Genomic DNA, 19,930 nt, shown 5'->3' on the forward strand with positions numbered 1-19,930 from the left:
TGCATCCCTGTAATTGTTTTATAATTAGTTTAATGGAATGTGCTCCAACCAACTCGCAGCATTGGTGTTCCTCATGAAGAAGAATGTCAAAAACTACCTGGCAAATACACCCGGTCACCAAATGCAAGAGAAATAATAAAAACAATTGCTTTGTTAAAGAAACGGTTGGAATGTTAAAAAAAGATCTTTTGATTGAAATGTATGAAATAGCAGGTGAATGTCTGGCATTCGGTAGGATGCTCCATCTCCGTTTAGAACAAAATAATATTTTTTTTTAATGGTTAAGATTTATATCTTCTTCCCACGGCAAGAATATGTGACAGAATACCATGGGAAGTGTGATTTCAAAAGCCAACTCTAGATGAAGAGCATTCTGGCCTAGATAACCCCGTCGGCCTTCATCAGTAGCAATAAAGTAAGCCCCTTTTCAAAGAGGCAGAAGATAAAGGCTAGAAATAGTGGATTCCTTAGAATTGGAGAGGACCAGAAAAAAAAACAAAAAAACTCATTCCACAGGGAGCAAAGCAACTCAGTAATGGTCCAGCCTCTGGTAACTTTAGGGCCGAGGAAATGTGTTAATCATGACCCCATCGCAGAAAAAAGTGTTTTTTTTATTTAAAAAAAAAAGCTAATAAACAGCTTAGGATTAATATATCTTCACTATGTGGAATTTATTTATTTTCATCCAATGGTGGGTTGATGCGGCACAAAAGTCAGAATGAGGATTATAACAGCAAGCTTACTAGAAGATCACTTTTGCTTGCAAAAAAATATCTGAGTAGCATCTCGATATTCCTCAGTAGAAGCGTTTCAGGCGATCAGTAATTTTATCATAAAAAAAAATAAGGCAAGGTCTGGGAGAGTGGACCCCCTAGAATTGCACATGACTAGAAACATAGGACAGTTAACAAGGAAAAAGTCATTTCAATAATGGTCTATACTCTATTGACTGTGATACTGATGGGAACATCTCTTGCGGCTATTAGCAATAAACTAAACCCTTCTCAAAGGAAGATAAAATAAAAGCCAGTGAGAATGAACCTTTTAGGGCGGCAGAAGACGAAGATCATACTTAAAACAACAGAGAAAAAATGCCCTTAACCATTGCTGAGATTCTGATGCTCTTTTTTTTTAACAAGGTACTCACCACTTATCAAGGCCCGGAAGCTACTCGAGGATAAGGTTTATTGCGTGTACAGTACGTTAGTATTGGAGATTTTATAAGGGGGCGGTTCATCAGAAATTTGTTTATGTTGGACTTGAAGATAATCAGATTATAGTCGGGTGGGAAACAGGCAAACGGAACAGAGTTCCACAGGCGTGCACTTCTAAGAAAGAAGCTTTGTTCATGGAATCCACATTTTGATTTTAAAACAGATAAAAAGTGGGGGAAAATTTTTGACAGTGGTTTCAGCTAGATGGGTGTTTATCGTAAAAGCTTGGCGAGATTTTTTCCTCTGAAAGAAGTTGGTTAATAACGCCCCCACCCCACACATCCGAGCTAATTTTTAAATAATTAATAAACAGGTGAGAATGAATATATCTCAAGCGCGTGGAAGTCACGTATATTTTTCCCACGCTAATATGATGTGACATACAAGGTGTCTTAAATAACTTTCCAGACTTTTTTGTTCAGGCATTTGTAATTGTAAACTCTTGAAAATGTAGTATTTTATTGTTAAACATCTTATGAGATATCTTACCATTAAATAATTTCAGGTCCAAATGAACGAATTTAGGAAAACTCGTACCCAGAACACTCGTCTATTTTTGCTAGGTAGGAAAACTGGTCCCTTATTAAATAAACATCGATTGAAAACACATTTTATGACCGTTCTTGAAGGAGATATTTTTTTAAGAGACTATACCCCCTATAATATTTTTAAAAAAATATTTTTACTTGTTTACTGTTGTCTTAAACAAAAATAAAATCGATTTTCTAAGTATCCATTTTCTATCTAACTGGCTAAGTTGTAATGGTTTCACTTATTTTAAAGCGTTTATTCTGTTCAAAAACAAGACTACAGGCCGCATAATATTTTTTTAAATATTTATACTTATTTACTGCTGTTTTTAAAACTGTAAAATCGATTTTTCTACCTAGCTGGCTAAGTTGTTAGTTGTTTAATTTATTTTGAAGCGTTTATTCCGTGAAAAAAAAATAATAAAAAAATAAAAAATAAAAACAAAACCAAAAAAAAAAAAAAGTAGCGCCGAGTGTTACGTGAGAACGAGAAATAATGTCCCACATAAAGGTATCACATCCAAGGGTTCTTAATACTCGTTAAAAAATAGAAATTTGAAGAAATTGCCGAGGGAGAGTTAGTTTTAAAAAGAGCCCCTAACCTTCAAAATAAATTTTAATATTTTTTAAATATAATTTAGAGAGAGAGAGAGAGATAGACAGATAGAGAGAGAGAGAGAGAGAGAGAGATGGAGGGAGAGGGAGAATGGGGGGAGGGTTAAAAAACTATATCTCTCACCGAAAACAAAACGATAAACAACCAACAAAAACTGAAATTAAAAAGATTCTTGATAAACGATAGCGGAATTTTCGATAAAATAGATTAATAAATTTATTTACTGATTACTTTTTTCTTAATGATTGATTTAATAATGTTGAAGTAAAAATAAAAATAATTAAGAATGAGTTAACGAGAGATTTTTAACACACGGCATCTCTCCTGCCAAAAAAAAAAATGTTTCGCTTTTTATTTATTAATTAATTACATTTTTTCTTCTTATTATTTTAACGATATTTTTGGAGCAATAAAAAAAAAAAATTAAAAAAAAAACATTTAAAAAATTAAAAAAAAAAAAACAGGGAGAGATTCGATTCTTCTTCTTTACTTGTTGAGATGCACAGTAAGATGGATCATGGGTCATCTAAGGTTAAGAAACACTTATTCAGATTCCTGATTTCGATGCCGAGGGAAACAAAACCGGGACTACTGATCGCCATGTTTTAACTGATCCGCAATCAGTGGCGTAGGGAGGGGGGTCCGCCCCGGGTAACATGTGTCAGGGGTCAGCATTTTAAGGGGTAAAAATAGTGTTGGATAATTTACATTGTAAAAGTCCATTAGTTATTATCGAACTATCTGTCTATCTATCTATTGATCTATGATATTCTTTAAAAAGTTTTATTGGGAGTTATTTATTGTTTATAGAATTAAGTGTAGCAATGGATTTTAGCTGATGTTTATATGAATTAGCTAGGTTAAATATAAACAATATAACCTTGGGCAGGCAGACGTGGAAAGGTCGCACGTAAGGGGTACGTGTGCTTTTGAATGATGACGAACGAAACGGAACTGTGGTCAGAAGGCGGGAAGTTTAGAGTCAACAGTTGGTGTTTGATCACCAGAGTGAACAGACGACATATGGCGTGTTCCATAATATCAACTGGTCCTGGATATGGCCATAAACTATATCCAATAGTGAGGCCCCAGCTTGCGGGCTTTGAGGAGTGTGGAGCCATCCTTTAATTGGCATTGCTCCCAGGTCCACTCTGACCCGGAGTGGTAGTACCTGTTAGGGTCTCAACTATGGATTAAATAGAAACCGACTTGAAAACAACAAATATATTCTATTAAAAAATTTTTTTTCAAAATCTTGGGATTCGGCATTAAATAACCTGAAAAGGGTTGATATGCCGTAAAAACAAAAAAAAACAAAACAACCAACCAACCAATCATAATATCAAATCCACCTCTTAATACATCAATAGAAAATATTAAAAAAATTCAAATAAAAAGCTAACAAAAAAATCTGAGTTTTTCTGGTCGTAATTATTTTATTTTTATATTTTATGCGTAAATCGCCTAATGTGTAATACTGTTTTTAAACGGATTGTAGATCCTTGATTGTAATTCAGTGAAAATAAATATTGTGAAGACTTTTTTGGAATTTTGAAGGTTAACGGATTATAAACGGCCAGCGGGTTTATGAGGAGAGGGACAAATCTTACAATCGCCTCGGGTGGCAAAAATAGTTGCTTGGCCACTGTTCCGCGATCATTTCCAAACTTTCTAAAGACCTGCCACACACATCACCATTGAAATCACATGACCCGCCGTTCCCAACCAACATCACATTAGCACTCGATGACCCCGCAGATTACCCCAAAAGATGGACTGATTGACACCTCTCCAAAAACAAACCCATTTGACCTTTGCAATCTTGTTGAAAGCAACAAGCGATTTGCTTTCATTTTTGCGGAACTCTTTTTTAATAATATTGAACCTTGAAAACTCATACATAAACGTAAACAAAAATGACACTAGTTTGATTGAACTGCTTAACCTAATTACACCTGGTTGAAAAAGGAAATATACTCACCCTTGAAAGAAAGAAAATTTTATTATTGAATTAGTGCAAGCCCAAAGCTCAACTTACTTTAAAAAAATATATAGAAAACATGTTATAATGTACGCACCTGTCAAAGTGTCATATTCCTAAAATCACATACATTGATCAATTATTTTTTCTATATGGAAAATTAATGCTTTAAAAGTTGAAACTATTCTTAGTATACTGTTGACATTACAAGGCTGATTATAAAATCTCTGTAGTTCGATTTGAGTTACCTTTTTTTATTAAACATGACGGGTCCAAACGCAATTCCTCGCTTTCTCATAAAATTCGATTTTTTTTTTATTTAAAAAAATCTATATATAAAATTTTTATCTACAGGCACTAATGTTTCATACTTATGCAATCAGCAGTATAAGAAGTGATAACTATTTACGGTGGAATGGTTTTGAATCCAGTCACAATGTCTCCTTTGACTCTGCAGCTCGGTATTCAACCTCTCGACCAGCAAAAATGATCACTGAAAAGAAAAGAGAATTAAGTTCTATATATAATGTCGAGGCAAGCGGGAAAATAAAAAAAGTTGGTCGGATAAAGTTTAACAGCAGACACTGGAACATCGCATTATGTTAATGATGACAACTTATTTGAACTCTTTTAAAGAGGTTAAATCATAATTGAAGAGGGCGTGTATTTTAACGAATAAATATTAATTATTTTTAACTGCAGATATTAGTGTTTCATGCTTACGCAATTATCAGCGAAGGAAATTATAATTATTGGTGCTCGTAGAATCAGACCACCCCATATATATATATATATATATATATATATATATATATATATATATATATATATATATATATAGGCGGCAAAAAGAAAGTCCACACTGCAAAACTCCAAATTTAAGTTAAGTTTAATGTAACTGTTTAAACAAAATATACCTCATTTGATTGGCCTTTTAGTCTTCTGTAATTTTACCTTTTAATATTTGACCTTTAATTTAAATATATTAGTGTTCACGGCAATTTAAAAAAATAACTTCAAATTGAAGAAGCAAAAAGAATGTCCGCTCAATAAAAAAAAATGTCATTTTGAATGTAACTTTAGGACATTAATGCAACACAAATACAATTGGAACACAATGAACTAGTTAATATTTTGTAGCATAACCCCTTTGCATTTTGACAGCCTGCAATCTTTTAGGAATTCTTTGAATTAGACTGCGGCAATATTCTGGGGAAAAGGCATCCCACTTTTCTTTAATTTTTGTCCAAAGTTCTTCCAAATTTGAAAGTTCATCATTGCATAGCTGTTGCTTGATATAATGCCATACGTTTTCGATAGGATTGAGGTCTGGAGATTGTGCAGACCAATCCAACCACAGAATATCATGCTCTTCCAGGAATCTCTTGACATTGCCAGCTGTATAAATGGAAGCTTTATCCTGCATGAAGATGGGATTATCATTCAAATTCCGACCAAAGTAGGGTAGACAATGTTAGTCAACATATTAATGTACTTGGTCGAATTAATTCGACCTTGTTAGCGAACTATAGACGCTGGACCATTGGTACTAATAATGCCTCACACCAAAACTGTTGAAACTGAGCACCTAGGATTAAATTCTTCGTCTTTCCTCCGGCGGACGTACTGCCTACTATCACTGCCTAGCCTATTGAACTTGCTTTCATCGCTAAAAAGCACTTTTGACCAATATGAAGAGTCATGATCTTCATTGCATCTGACGAAGTCAAGAAATGCTTTCTGTTATTTACAGAAATCATTGGTTCGCATCTTGCAACATATCCTCGCAAATTATATTCCTTTAGTTTGTTCTTGACAGTAGAAAGAGAGCACATTTAACAACAGTGCACTGTTGTTGGATTTGGGGAGCCGTTTCAAATCTGTTTCTTAGGCTGCAGACCTTTATAGCATTGTCTTCCATGTTAGATTTTCGCTAAAAGTTATTCATCCAAATAATACAGTTTAGTAGAATAATTTCAAGTATAAAATATATAAGAGTTATTTCCCTTGCATTTTTTAACGTTCATTTTTTTAAGTTCGTTTAGTACGTAACACCAGTTTTTAAACACGTATTATTTAACCTGTTTTCACCCAAACCAGGCAACAAACGTAAATCATGTAGCTATTCATTGATAAAATTGATTACTTTTCGAAATCAATAAAATTAAGGTAATTATTGACAGCTACAATTTTATTCATTTCAATTTCGCTTTTAATAAGGAATATCATTATATATATATATATATATATATATATATTTATTTATTTATTTATTTATTAATCAGAGGATTAGGTAGTTCGAATTTATGAATTTATTTTTATTATTATTTGATATTTATATATTCTTATTTAACTTTATTTTACTTTATCTATATACCTATTTATTTGTTTATATATCATATATATATATATGTGTGATCGATAATATATTATATACGTATATGATATATATATATATATATATATATATATATATATATATATATATATATGATCGATAATGTATTATATATATATATGTATATGATATATGATAGATACTATATAATCTAACTAGGAGTATTGTAGTAGAAAATATCGGCCTTTATAAAATGTTGATGGCCAAATGTGATAAAATTAAGAAAGTTATATTTTTTTTTACACAGTGATCACCACTTATCAAGGCCCGGAAGCCACTCAGGAATAAGGGTTATTGCAAGTACATTACGTTAGTGTGGAGGTTTGATGAAGTGTTTAATTAGGGGGTGATTCATTAGGAATTTGTTAACATTGGACTTGAAGACATCCAAGTTGTAGTCCGGAGGGAAGCAGGCAGACGGAACAGAGTTCCACAGGCGTGCAGTTCTAAGAAAGAAGCTTTGTTCATGGAATCCGTGTTTTGATTTAGGCACAGATATAGAGTGGGGGAAATTTTTCACAGTGGATTCATCTAGACGGGTGTTTTTCGTGAAAGATTGGCGAGGGGGGGACCAGGGATTGAAGTTCAGACGAGCACCTGCCATGAAAATAACGATAAAACAAGGATAGGCTCGCAACGTCTCTTCTGTGTGAGAGAGGTTGCAGGGTAGAGAAAAGGGCATCCCCCACTACACCACGAAGTCTATTTTGTACTCTGTCAAGACATGATAGGCTGTTTTTGGCAGCTCCTGCCCAGATATGGCAACAGTATTCCATCCTTGGACGTATGAAGGTAATGAAAAGAATTAATCTTAAATTAGATATGACCCAAACGTTAAAATAGTTAATTTTCTTGATATAACCCTAAATAATCACAGATGAACATATTAATCTTATAAAAAGAGAATCAAACCACAAAATCGATCATGAAACACATCTGCAAATCTATCAGCAGAAGAAGTAGCTTTAACTCCTAAACTAAAGTAACGCTTTTAAAACAGTGGTTATAAAAATCTCAACTATAATACATTGAACCTACATTAAGTACGAAAAAAAACAAGAAAGATCGTAAAAGAAAAATTATATGGTTTACACCTCCTTTCAATTAAATGGTTAAAATTAATCTGGGTGAAAATGTTTAAACTTTTTAAAGTTACATTCTCCCTAGCAATGTTATTTCACAAATTTTATAAAATAAATATCTCCAGAAAACCTACAAAAATAATATGAAATAAGACATTTAAAGCTTTAATAGAACTAAAAGTATCTTTAAAATGAAACTATAAATATCATAGAACCGCAGTAAGCAATAATAATGGTTCCGTTAAGTCTTGTAAGATTATTGATACCCACTAACGAGTGCCTAGGCGGGAAATTATTGGCAAGCGTTGCACAATCACCAACTGAACTTATCCTTTGTATTTTAGTCAGATGAATTATTCAAAATATGCCATTGAAATTAATATTTGTTCATCTTATCGATAAACGAATTAAAATGATAGATAGGTATGTCTTCGTATATTTAATTTAACGTCGGCAGCCAATGAACACTTTTCTCTTTACAGAAAATTATATTTAAAGAAAAAAGAAGAAATTCTTTAAAATTATCTAAAGGGAGAGTTACTTACAAGAAAAATCACATATTATTAAAGTTAGGATAGATAAATATTTTAATTTTCAGAATCTTGAGTAATATAAACGATTACTTAAAAAAGACAGAAGAAGAAAGAAGAAAAAGAACGCAGAAATCTAATATTAGCTCAAATAAGGTATTTTATCAAAACCTATACTTAGAATTTTTCACATGTCGTGGAAAATTTTCGTTAAGAAAGTATGAACTTTATTAATTTAATTTTTTCGTCGATTGTGAAGGATTTCATTCATTTATGCATTCAATACAAACAATAAAGTTTTAACTTTCATACGAAAATTTCAATATTTGAAAAAATAATTTTCTCAAAATTTAATGATTATTTATATTTTATTAGTTAATTTATTATGTTGTCATATTTATTTGAAGTCAGTAAATATTTAAAAACAACATTCTTGAAAAACAACAACAAAACACGCTTTCAAAACCATTAAAATTTTTATTATGAATTTTTATTATAAATTAATATAAGGTGCAAAAATAATGTCGCTTTTTACGTTCAACTTCATGTAAAAAAACAACAGTATTCTTGCACCAACCTAATAGTTGCTGTGTCTAATCGATAAATGTATAAAAAAGAAATATATATTTAATTTAACGTCTGCAACTTATAAATTCGTATTTGGTTACAAAAAAGAAATGGATAAATTCGTTAAAAAAAAGAGATAAGTTATTTAAAGTAAAGGAAAAATTATTTAGAGAAAAGAAAATATCGAAAGAGAACAGAAGGAATAATTTAAAGAAAAATATAACAGAGGATTAAAGTTAGGCTAGACTATAAATATTTTCAATTTCAGAATCTCGAGCAATATTTACGTATTATTTTAGAAAAAAAAGAGAAAGAATCTGACATTAGCCCAATGCATGTTGGCTAGTTGAAAGGAAGATTTCGCAGTTCGACTTGATATGTCTGTACGCGTTATTTATTCATACAGACAAAGATTTTATAGACAATCCTTAATGTATAATTACAATTTGTTGTTAATTTTAGTGTTATGTAATCAGTAGTTTAAAAGTTTATCGGTTAAATATTCACACCCACATAACCTACTGTTTTATTTATATAAATAACGACTTAAATTAAAGTTTAAAATGCAAAAATAAAGTATCATAATTTAGTTGTGCTCTAACTAGAAACATTGATTTCGAACAAGCCCCTGTCATATCAAAGAATTTACCGGTGATTTAATATGCCGGGCTTTCTGCTTGTGCGGTAATAAAACTTCCGAAATGCACTTATGATATTAAGTTAACTAGGGCGCTAACGTGTTCAGATTCGCCTCTTCCTTCCTTCCTCGGATTTTTCCGATTATCGATATTTACCTAAGATATTCCGATACAAAACCTGTCTAAGAATACTGCCAGATACATAAACTACGTATCGTATTTGTGAAATTTCATAAGAATTGCCCTAGCCGTTTGGGAGTGCATATCCCTATGCACTCGCAAACTACGAACGAACACACATACACCCAAACCGTTTCTTTTAATATAATAGCAGATTAGCATGGAGACCAGACGTTGTCCGGGATTGACTAAGGATAAACAAATGTTTCACTTTCCCATATTTTTATTCTCGACGAAATCTATGAATAATAGACTTATTATTGTTTGGTTGTGTCTCTCACATTCTGAAAATTCTATAACTAATTGCTCGCTAGGTTACCATGTTGGATGGCATCATCCTGGCGAGTACCAAATTTCTACGGCTTGGGTTATAGCTTGGTTGGATGACCACATCCCTTTTTCGAGACAAAATAAGGCTTCGATTTGCTTGATCTGTGTTAGTTAATAGTCTTTCTTGTGTGTGGTGCGTTTGCTCGGGTGGCAGAGTATTCGCCTCTTACGCAAGAGGCTCGGGTTTCAAATCCCGGGTTCGAATATGTTTAACTGATGAGCCTAAATGAGAGCGAAACTCTAGTTTTGGACTTCCGGTTTGTCGAATGTCATATGGGTCTTGTGGGCTGCAACGTTGTTTGGTTGTGAAAATAATTATATAATCTCCACATTCTGAAAAATATATATTTATATAGTTAAAAAATATATATTTATATGGTTGAAAAATATATATTTATATGGTTGACAAGTTCTTGTGGTTTTTAACTTTTAAATTCAGATTAACATATTTTGGCTCAAATAAAAATTTATTGATCGAAATAAGCACCATCAGAATCAACGCACTTTTGCCAATGCAAAACAAGTGTATTTAAGTAATGTAAAAATCTTGCGTTCTAGTCGCAATGAAGTCTCTGAAGGCGGTTTTGATATCGCTTAGGTTTTTTGCAGCATTTCTCACACAGAAAGTTGTCGAGATGCTTGAAAAAGCGGTAGTCGATAGGTGAGAGGTCTGGAGACTTTGGAATTCATTCGTCGCGGTTTCCACCTGACAAAGGCCAGAGGAATAGTTGACCAAAACGTCATGAAACAACAACAACCCCAAAAAATAATAGTCCGCAATAAAAAAAATTAATGGTTGTAGCTTGTCTAGTTTATCACCTTGGAGGAGTGTTTTAGCTAGTTTTTATCTAGTGGCTTCATGCACTGTCTGGAGCCATTTTTATCATAAAGAAAAGACAAAGAGAGAAAAAGTTATATATTATAGAGAAAAAGACAGATGGATAGAGATAGAGCTAAGTAGATATATAAACGGGCACAGAGATAGAATGAGCGAAAGAGATATCGATAGATATATGAATTAATGAAAAGAGAGATAGGGAGAGAGAGAGAGAGAGAGAGAGAGAAAGAGAGAGAGAGAATAAAAGTAAGCAGAGATAGGCGTCTCTTCTGCAATTATATAGAAGACATTTTGGTCTGCCTTTTTTCTGTTATTGTAAGATTGAAAAGAAACCTGTTTACATCGGGCTGTTTACCGTCAGAGATTGTACAGTACGTTTACCATTCGTAAACAATCTGATATTATGCAATATCACTTTAGTAAGTCATACGGTAAATAATGGTAATCGAAAAAAGATTATATATATATATATATATATATATATATATATATATATATATATATATATATATATATATACTAGCAAAAGTACCCGTCGTCAACTGGGTTCAAAAAAAGCCTACAGAAAATGGACTCCGATTTATGAAAGTATGATAGGTTATGAAAAGGAAGGGTTGTAAAGAGATAGCTTCGAATTTGAGGGTATCAAAACCAAACCAAAATATGATGAAAGTAAAAATAAAATAGATAACCCCCGTAATTTATTATACCATACCTGTTCACACTGAAACACTTATCACAATATTCTGTGGATCTATATTAAAAACCCTTGTTAAACTTATTGACATATTTCCATTCTATGGAGGTCAGGTGCGAACGAACACGCCATAATTTTATTATACCATATTTCTTCAAACTGAAATATAATTATCAAAGTGTATACTTACGCAGACAGATATGAAAAGTCTTTATTAAAGTCTGTGCCTATTTCCATTTTATGGAGGCCAGGCGCGAACGCAGACCCCACAATTTTATTATACCATCCCTATTTAAGTTAAAACATACTTATCAAAGTATTATTATGTACATCTATGTCAAAAACACTTGTAAACGATTTTTTTAAATTATTAAATTTTTTATTTCCATACATTGTGGACCAGGCGCGAACGCAGACCCCACAATTTTAATGAAACATCGTTCTGCCAGATCAAACATACCCATTCGTGTGTCTCGATACATATTCTATCAATATATGTAATCAGTTTTTTTAAAATAGTCAACCATATAGGAGCCTATTCGTGATCAGATACACACACACATACACACACACATTTAGCTTTATATATATATATATATATATATATATATATATATATATATATATATATATATCGACACACTAAAGTTTGTGAGTAATTCTTTTTATGCTATATTGCAATAGAAAATTATGGATTTTCTCAGCTGTTTTATTATCCTTAAGTCATCAATACAAATGTGTATATATGCTTTACCAAATTCCAATGGGTTATCTAGCGTCCATTCTTTGACAAAACTCTTTTGTATTGAATTGTCTAAATGCGTCATTTTTTTTAATTTTTGGTTATGTCATTAAAACATTTTATTGTAGCATTTGTATTTTTCCATTCATTCAATTTCTTAGTTTTATGGCTACTTTCTATTTTTTGTTTTGTTTGTTTATTGTTTCTGCATTCATGTTTGTAAATTTATTAATCAGAAAGATAGTTCATTGCTTTTTTTTTTACTTCAGTCTATCGAAAAGAGCAAGGGGTCCTCTCGCGGTTTGTGTAGGGGGTTACCACGATTTCTTTAACTTATACTCGAGGGTTCTCTTAGGATTATATTGTCGATTACGGGCTGCTATCTGTACGTCTTTACAGTTTTTGTTTCGTCCACGTATTGTATTTAAATATTTTATTAAATTTTTTCTCATAAAACCATCTGCTCTTACCACAATCGGTATAGAGATTATTTTATTCTGGTTGTTACTTTAAGTTACTCCTGAGGACTTGGTATTTAGTTATTTTTCAGCGTTCCCATCTATTTAGGCTATATATATACTAGCAAAAGTACCCGTCGTTGACTGGGTTCAAAAACTGCCTACAGAAAATGGATTTATGAAAGTATGATAGGTTATGAAAAGGAAGGGTTGTAAGCAGATAGCTTCGAATTTGGGTGTATCAAAACCTAACCAAAATATGATGAAACTAAAAATAAAATAGATAAACCTCATAATTTATTATACCATACCTGTTCACACAAAAACACTTATCACAATATTCTGTGGCTCTATATTAAAAAATCTTGTTAAACTTTGTGACATATTTCCATTCTATGGAGGTCAGGCACGAACGAACACCCCATAATTTTATTATACCATATTTCTTCAAACTGAAACATAATTATCAAAGTGTATATTTACGCAGATAGATATGAAAAGTCTTTATTAAAGTTTGTACCTGTTTCCATTCTATGAAAGCCAGGCGCGAACGCAGACCCCACAATTTTATTATACCATACCTATTTAAGTTAAAACATACTTATAAAAGTATTATTATGTACATCTATATCAAAAACACTTGTAAACGTTTTTTTTTAATTTTTAAATTTTTTTATTTCCATACTTTGTGGACCAGGCGCGTACACAGACCCCACCATTTTAATGAATCATCATTATGCCAGATCAAACATACCCATTCGTGTGTCTCGATACATCTTCTATCATTTTATGTGATCAGTTTTCTATAATAGTCAACCATATAGGAGCCTATTCGTGACACACAGACGTTCAGCTTTATATTATATATATATATATATATATATATATATATATATATATATATATAGAGAGAGAGAGAGAGAGGGGGGAGAGTGAGAGACAGAGACAGATCCATATTCTTTCGTTTACATTGTATCACAACTCATCAGTGCGGTTAGACTAGCACCTTTTCCTAGCCGGGAATTGAACTTATATCAATCGCGTTGATAATCAGTATTTCCCATTGGACCGTTGGATCGGTGCTTGCAAATGACATCAATTTAATGTCCATTTAAATGAACACTCGCCCACCGCTTTTACAGTTTATAATTATAATTTATAAAATACTAGCCCTGGTGCCCGGCGTTGCCCGGGTTTTCAGAGTTGCGTGTTGAGTAAAAAAAAAAAAAAGAGGTAGTAGGCAGGCTCGAACCTGTAGCGCGAAGGAGAAAACGAACGTGAAAGAAAATGTGACGTCTTTGCTGTTGCGCACATCGCGAAACCGGAAGTGACGTAGGTTTTAATTAAGGTTAGTCAATCGAAAGGGGAGAATGACATTCGAAAATATTGGCGAAAAACCGACCCCACCTGTGGAAAAGTGCCCAGTTGATAGTGAAGGAATTAATGTTTTTAGTCATATTTTCGATATTTGTCGTCCGAAGGGTCGTGCTTCAAAACGATTCCAATCTCGTGAACATCCCTCGCTCCTGTCGAAAGTTTTAGGCAAACAGATAGACATACAGACAGACAGACAGACAGGTGAGATTTATATTATCGATTAAATAAAAGATTAGAAAGAAAGGTTACATATAACTTTATTATATCATCAGAACAATGAGAAAAAGATAAGGGGGAAATTAAAAAACAAAATTTAGGCTATGGTATTTCGAAGCTGAATGCTTCTCATCAGAAGAGGAGAAGGCCAGAATCATGCAAAATGCAAATATAGAAAAAAAAAAAAACACTGGTTTAAAACATTTAGAAATGATACGAGAATGAAGGAATCGAATAAATGGTAAATAGTAATTAAATGGAGGCACAACACATAAGGGTAAATAAGAAGAGTAATGTATATGAAGGTAATAGTTAACTTTTGCTTCGAAATGCCATGGTCTAATGATTTTTTTCTTGATCTTCCTATTTTCATTTCCTTATTGCTCTGATGATATAATAAAGTTATATATAATTCTTATTCCTCGTCTTTCATTTAATAATATTGTTTGCTCCTCGTAATACTATTGAGCTTTTCTTATCTTGATAAGTTTTCCTTTATTAAAAATTTACTCTTTGATAATAATATTATATATATGCGAGTGTGTGTGTGTTAGTGTATGTGTTAGTGCGTGTGTGCGTTAGTGTGTGTGTGTGTGTTGGGTGATGTTGTGTTTGATCAACACTGCTGGAGAGCCATGCTTTAATATAGTGCTTGTTTTAAATCCCCGAAATAGTCTTACATGGTAAACAACTGATGATCCTTTAAAAAACATTGGCACTATTGTTTGTTCATGTAGGTAAAACTATACACCGAGATGAGAGATTAATTGACTTACTGACAAAATAATATTCCTATGAAAGACACTTTGTTACACTCTTGAACGTTTTAAAGAAAATTCCAAAACTATATATATATATATATATATATATATATATATATATATATAGTTCAGTTATTTCGACGAGATCAAAGGACCCTCTTCTTAAGCTAAGACCTGATTTCCTTACGATTTGCATTTATATCCGAGGGCTCTTTTGTGGATAAAAGTTATCCATTTTATGACTGTTAGCTAGATTTTCCCAGGGATTATATCTAACTATTCCTCAATATTTAATTAGATCAGTTGCTCCTGCAACAACCGGTATGATGTTTATATCTTTTAGAGATCATGTTGTTTCGAAATCGTTCTTGAAGTCTTGGTATTTTGTCATCATTTTCTCGTTCCGCTCAGAGTCAACAAAAAAAAAATAGGAAATTTGATGGAAAATTCAAGTGCCTTAAAAATATTCTATCGATCAAATATAGCAATCGAACTACTAAACCAAAAAATCGGAGCCCATAGAAACCAACAGGTAGGGTCGTGAATAATTTGCTAACCACATCTAAGCTGGATTGGATATATCTTTAGATTAGTAGCCTAAGAGAGAATTGCCAATGTGTTGCTTTCGTGGATCTCTGATAGAAAAAGAATAAGAATACCAAAAATAAACCGGAAGCAGACAATCAAGAGAGATTTGGTTGCAATTGAAAGAAACTGAGAGACGCTGTGGAACTGGCTTCCAATCGAAATCGATAGTATATTTTGTGAGAATTTTGAATTGGTTGACTTGCCGGGTGTAGGTCGGTGGGGAAAAAAGGAGTGCTGGTAGCTGTGACCAGCACAGCCGGTGGTCCGTTAATCAAAGAACCTAAGTGCCTATTCCTTACAAGTTAAATAGACATTCCAGTCACGCGTGAATCTCGTTGACTGAGAGTTGGAGTAGATAAAAAGGGGTGGCCGCTCTACTGTTGCTGTAGTTGTTGCTGTCTTTTAGACAAATTACACTTCGACCATCGTTACCCATTTGTTACTTTTACAAGGAAAGACTGCTTGTAAGCAATGTCGACATTTCGTTGCAAGACTTAAACCGTCTTTTCTCCCCACCCCTACTCGTCGGTATGCTAATTCCGACAATTTTGACTACATTCAGCATCGCCGGACACAGGAGTTCCTATCAAAGCCGTAATCCTGTTACTTTGTTATGTTTTCCCGCTCGGCTCTATTAAAGCCATAATAATTTAGGATGATTACATCAATAATTAGTGCAGTCTTTTCAGGTTTATTCTATATGAAAATCTCTGATGACTTTGCTTTTCATGCATCTGCCCATTTTTGTTAAATCTTTCACGTAGATCACTGTAACGTTTCCGTTTGATCTTAACGGTAAACGGTCATGTTTCCAGGTGTCTGATGATCTGTCAAGCCGTATTTCTCCTCCGCAAAAAAAGATTACGTAATTGTTTAGGTTGACAATGTAAAAGCCGTCAGCCAAAAGGACTTGGCTTCCAGGCATAAGGTGGCGCGTGCTGCCAATCACTCAGTTTTCCATCCATTTTAGTAGACATTGCAATGTACTGTTTCTATATTTTTCTATAGATTGCAGTTATTGTTCCTAGTTTTTACGAACACCTTCATGTACAGGATGTCCCAAAAAAGCTGATGGCTAAAAAAAATTTATAACTTTCTTAATTTTTTTATATTTTCAGATCATCTACAGTAACCCTTCCAAGGTCACCATGACTCATTATACTACCGAAGAGCGAATATTTATTGTAGAGTCGTATTTTCGGTTGAATGAGTCAATATCAGAAACTCAAAGAGAATTTCAACGAAACTCCAACACAAAAGATTCCCCTACTCCCAATGCAATAAACTCTATGGTGGCTCGATTTCATGAGCAAGGGTCTGTATGTGCCCTCCATAAATATGGTAGACCCCGTACGGCAAGAAGCAATGAGAATCGTCAGAAATTAGCAGAGAGTGTGGCCGAGGATCCATCCACATCAGTAAGAAGGAGATCAAGTCAAATTGGGGTCTCTCGATTATCTTTTCACAGAATGCTTCATGAAGAGTGCACATTTCCATATAAAATTCAGTTGGTGCAAGAGCTTAAGCCAAACGACCCGGAAAAAAGGGTTGGAATACGCCATGCAATTCCAAGACTTGGCCAATGGAGATCCAAATTTTCTCAAAAACCTCATTATGTTCGATGAGGTCCATTTTCATCTGAATGGGTTCATAAATGAGCAAAATTGCAGAATTTAAGGATCAGAAAATCCCCGCACAACGGCAATTACACTTTCAAAAATGTACAGTATGGTGTGGAGTAATGGCGGAACAAATAATCGGATTTAGTGGACATCTGAGTAACATAATTTTTCATAACTAAATTAGAACTTGCGAAAAACATACCCTAGATTAAATTGTGTAAGTAAAATTAGAATAAGTACACTATGATATTTTCCTATATCTTACAGTATCACGGAAAGGCTCGTTTACCTACATATGCAAATTGGTAAGCAAAACTTAAATATTGAGAAAGTTAACAAATTTAAAATCCGTCAGCTTCATTTGGAACACACTGTACAATATGCGATAAAACAGTCAATATATTTTTAATTACTTTTCTACTAGATAAGTTTTTGTAATCTCTGAAATTTATATTTATGTTGACATGACACGTAAGTACGTAAACGTGTTTTATGCATTTGTTTCAAATTAAATTATACTGCAGAAGAACCATATATATAAATAATAAATTGATGATATATTTAATATATATATATATATATATATATATCTTAAGACACCCACATTCACACGTACAGATATATATATATATATATATATATATATATATATATATATATATATATATATATATATATATATATATAGTGCATTAAATCAAATCTGACCTAAATATCTGTTGTGGGGGAAATCACCCTCCAAATGGACTGTTCTATCCATTATATAAACCATAGGCCTTTTGATCCCAGGTGTGGATTAAACACCAGAGTGACCCTCGCCTGCTCGGTGACGTTTACTACTCTTTTCAGTTGTAACCTTTGTACGTTGTTGTTCCAGTAATACATTGTTTAAACTCTATTTCGTTGTTCTGTTTTCTTTGTGGTTTATTACAAGCCATAACATTGGCGACATTGAATTCGGAGAACGTACTCACGTTTAAAAACAGTGTTCTAAAAAACTAAACACTGACGACATTGAATTCAAGGAGCATACTAAAATCGAAACCAGTAACAACATTGAAAAAAAATACTGCGTTGAAATAGTATTCTAAAAATACTAACGACGTCGGACTCAAATGTTATCAAGCCAAAGGAAGTGTCTAACATAACATATGCAACTGAAAGAGGCACGGTAACTAAAAAAATAAAAAACGTAGATCATTGCGGAAAAAAAGAGTTGAAAAGAAAAAAAGTTTGTTTTAAAAGATAGCGCTGTACTTTTGCAAAAAGAAAAAGGTTCGTCGCGACGTAGAAAGGTAAATTTTTATACTTTTGGAAAAAAAATTCGTCACTTGTGGTTTTCACTGCTGAAATCCGCTGTTAATTTTTTTTTTCTCTGGAGAAAAATATACACTTTATTTTTTTTCTTTAGAGAATTAACTTTTATATATTTATTTATTTTTTCTGTTCGTTTAATTTTCTAGAAGAATAAGAAATAAGAAAGAATAAAACGGTTTTGTAAAATTCAGTGAACGTTTTGAAATAGCTAATACTGACAAAGCAAAATGGACGAATTGAAAGTAGCGTTGGAACATTTGACCAAGTTGCATATCGATGCCGCAAAGCGTCAGTTACAATCCGAAAAACACTGGACCGAACGTCAAATACGATTCGAGGAACAGCAAAAGGAATTGCAAAAACAGTTAGCGGAATGTCAATTACGAACAGAGGAATTCAGCATTTTCTCAGAGTACAATATGGACCACGATAGACAATTTTAAATATGAGGAGGAGGAAAAATCATTCGCGGCGTATTTTCGGCGTTATGAAGATTTCTTTAATATTAACTACAGCAACTGGTCTGATCAAAAGAAAACCAGACTTCTATGAAAATTGGAAGCGGCTGAGCATGATAAATTCGTGGATTACATCTTGCCTCGGAAAACAGCAGATTTCTCATTAAATGAGACGGTAAATTTGTTAACAGAACTTTTCTCGCCGAAAACGTCTCTTTTCCATAAGCGTTGGAGATGTTTGAATGTGGTAAAAGACGATAATGACGATTTTTCCACCTACGCAGTTGTAGTGAACAAACACTGTGATGACTTTAAGTTGTCTGAACTAACAGCAGACAATTTTAAATGCCCTGTGTTGGCGCAAGGGTTAACCTCGGGAAAAGATGCGGAAATCAGGTTCAGAGTCCTTAGAAAATTAGAAAATGAACCGAACTTAACACTTCAAAAATTGACTGAGGATTGTCAAGAAGTATAAATTATAAAAAAAGATGCAAGAAATATCGAAGCAGGCATTGCGAATATAAAAAAAGTAACAAGAAAACACCGTCGAAATGGCACACAGACACTAACCACCAAAACTCTTAAAAACTAAAAGCACCGAGCGTTTGTTTCAGATGTGGTGGAATACATTGGGTAAGAGATTGCCCATTTTAAACAAAAAGATGCCATTTATGCAATAAGATCGGTCATAAAAGTTCGCACTGTAGTTAAATTCAGAATAGAAACCGTGTACGTCAAACCAGAACTAAGGATGTCGTAGATAAAAATCTACGCAAATATGTAACGGTTA

The 19,930-nt window shown here is 33.1% G+C and overlaps 1 protein-coding gene across 10 annotated transcripts in view; it reads right to left on the minus strand.

Annotated features, from left to right (window-relative positions):
* The window catches only part of LOC145278064 (uncharacterized), a 765,737-nt gene that overhangs the window by 328,513 nt on the left and 417,294 nt on the right, over positions 1–19,930 (minus strand). Inside the window, exon 4 of one of the 10 annotated variants that reach the window (XR_013868302.1) lies at positions 4,751–4,834. The exons of the other annotated variants lie outside the window; for them this stretch is intronic. The gene's annotated coding sequence lies outside the window, so the exon portion shown is untranslated. The remainder of the gene's footprint in view (positions 1–4,750; positions 4,835–19,930) is intronic. 10 annotated transcript variants of the gene reach the window in all.

This window comes from Euprymna scolopes, chromosome 6, assembly GCF_053919585.1.
Source record: "Euprymna scolopes isolate OS-2025 chromosome 6, ASM5391958v1, whole genome shotgun sequence".
Taxonomy (NCBI): Eukaryota; Metazoa; Mollusca; class Cephalopoda; order Sepiida; family Sepiolidae; genus Euprymna; species Euprymna scolopes.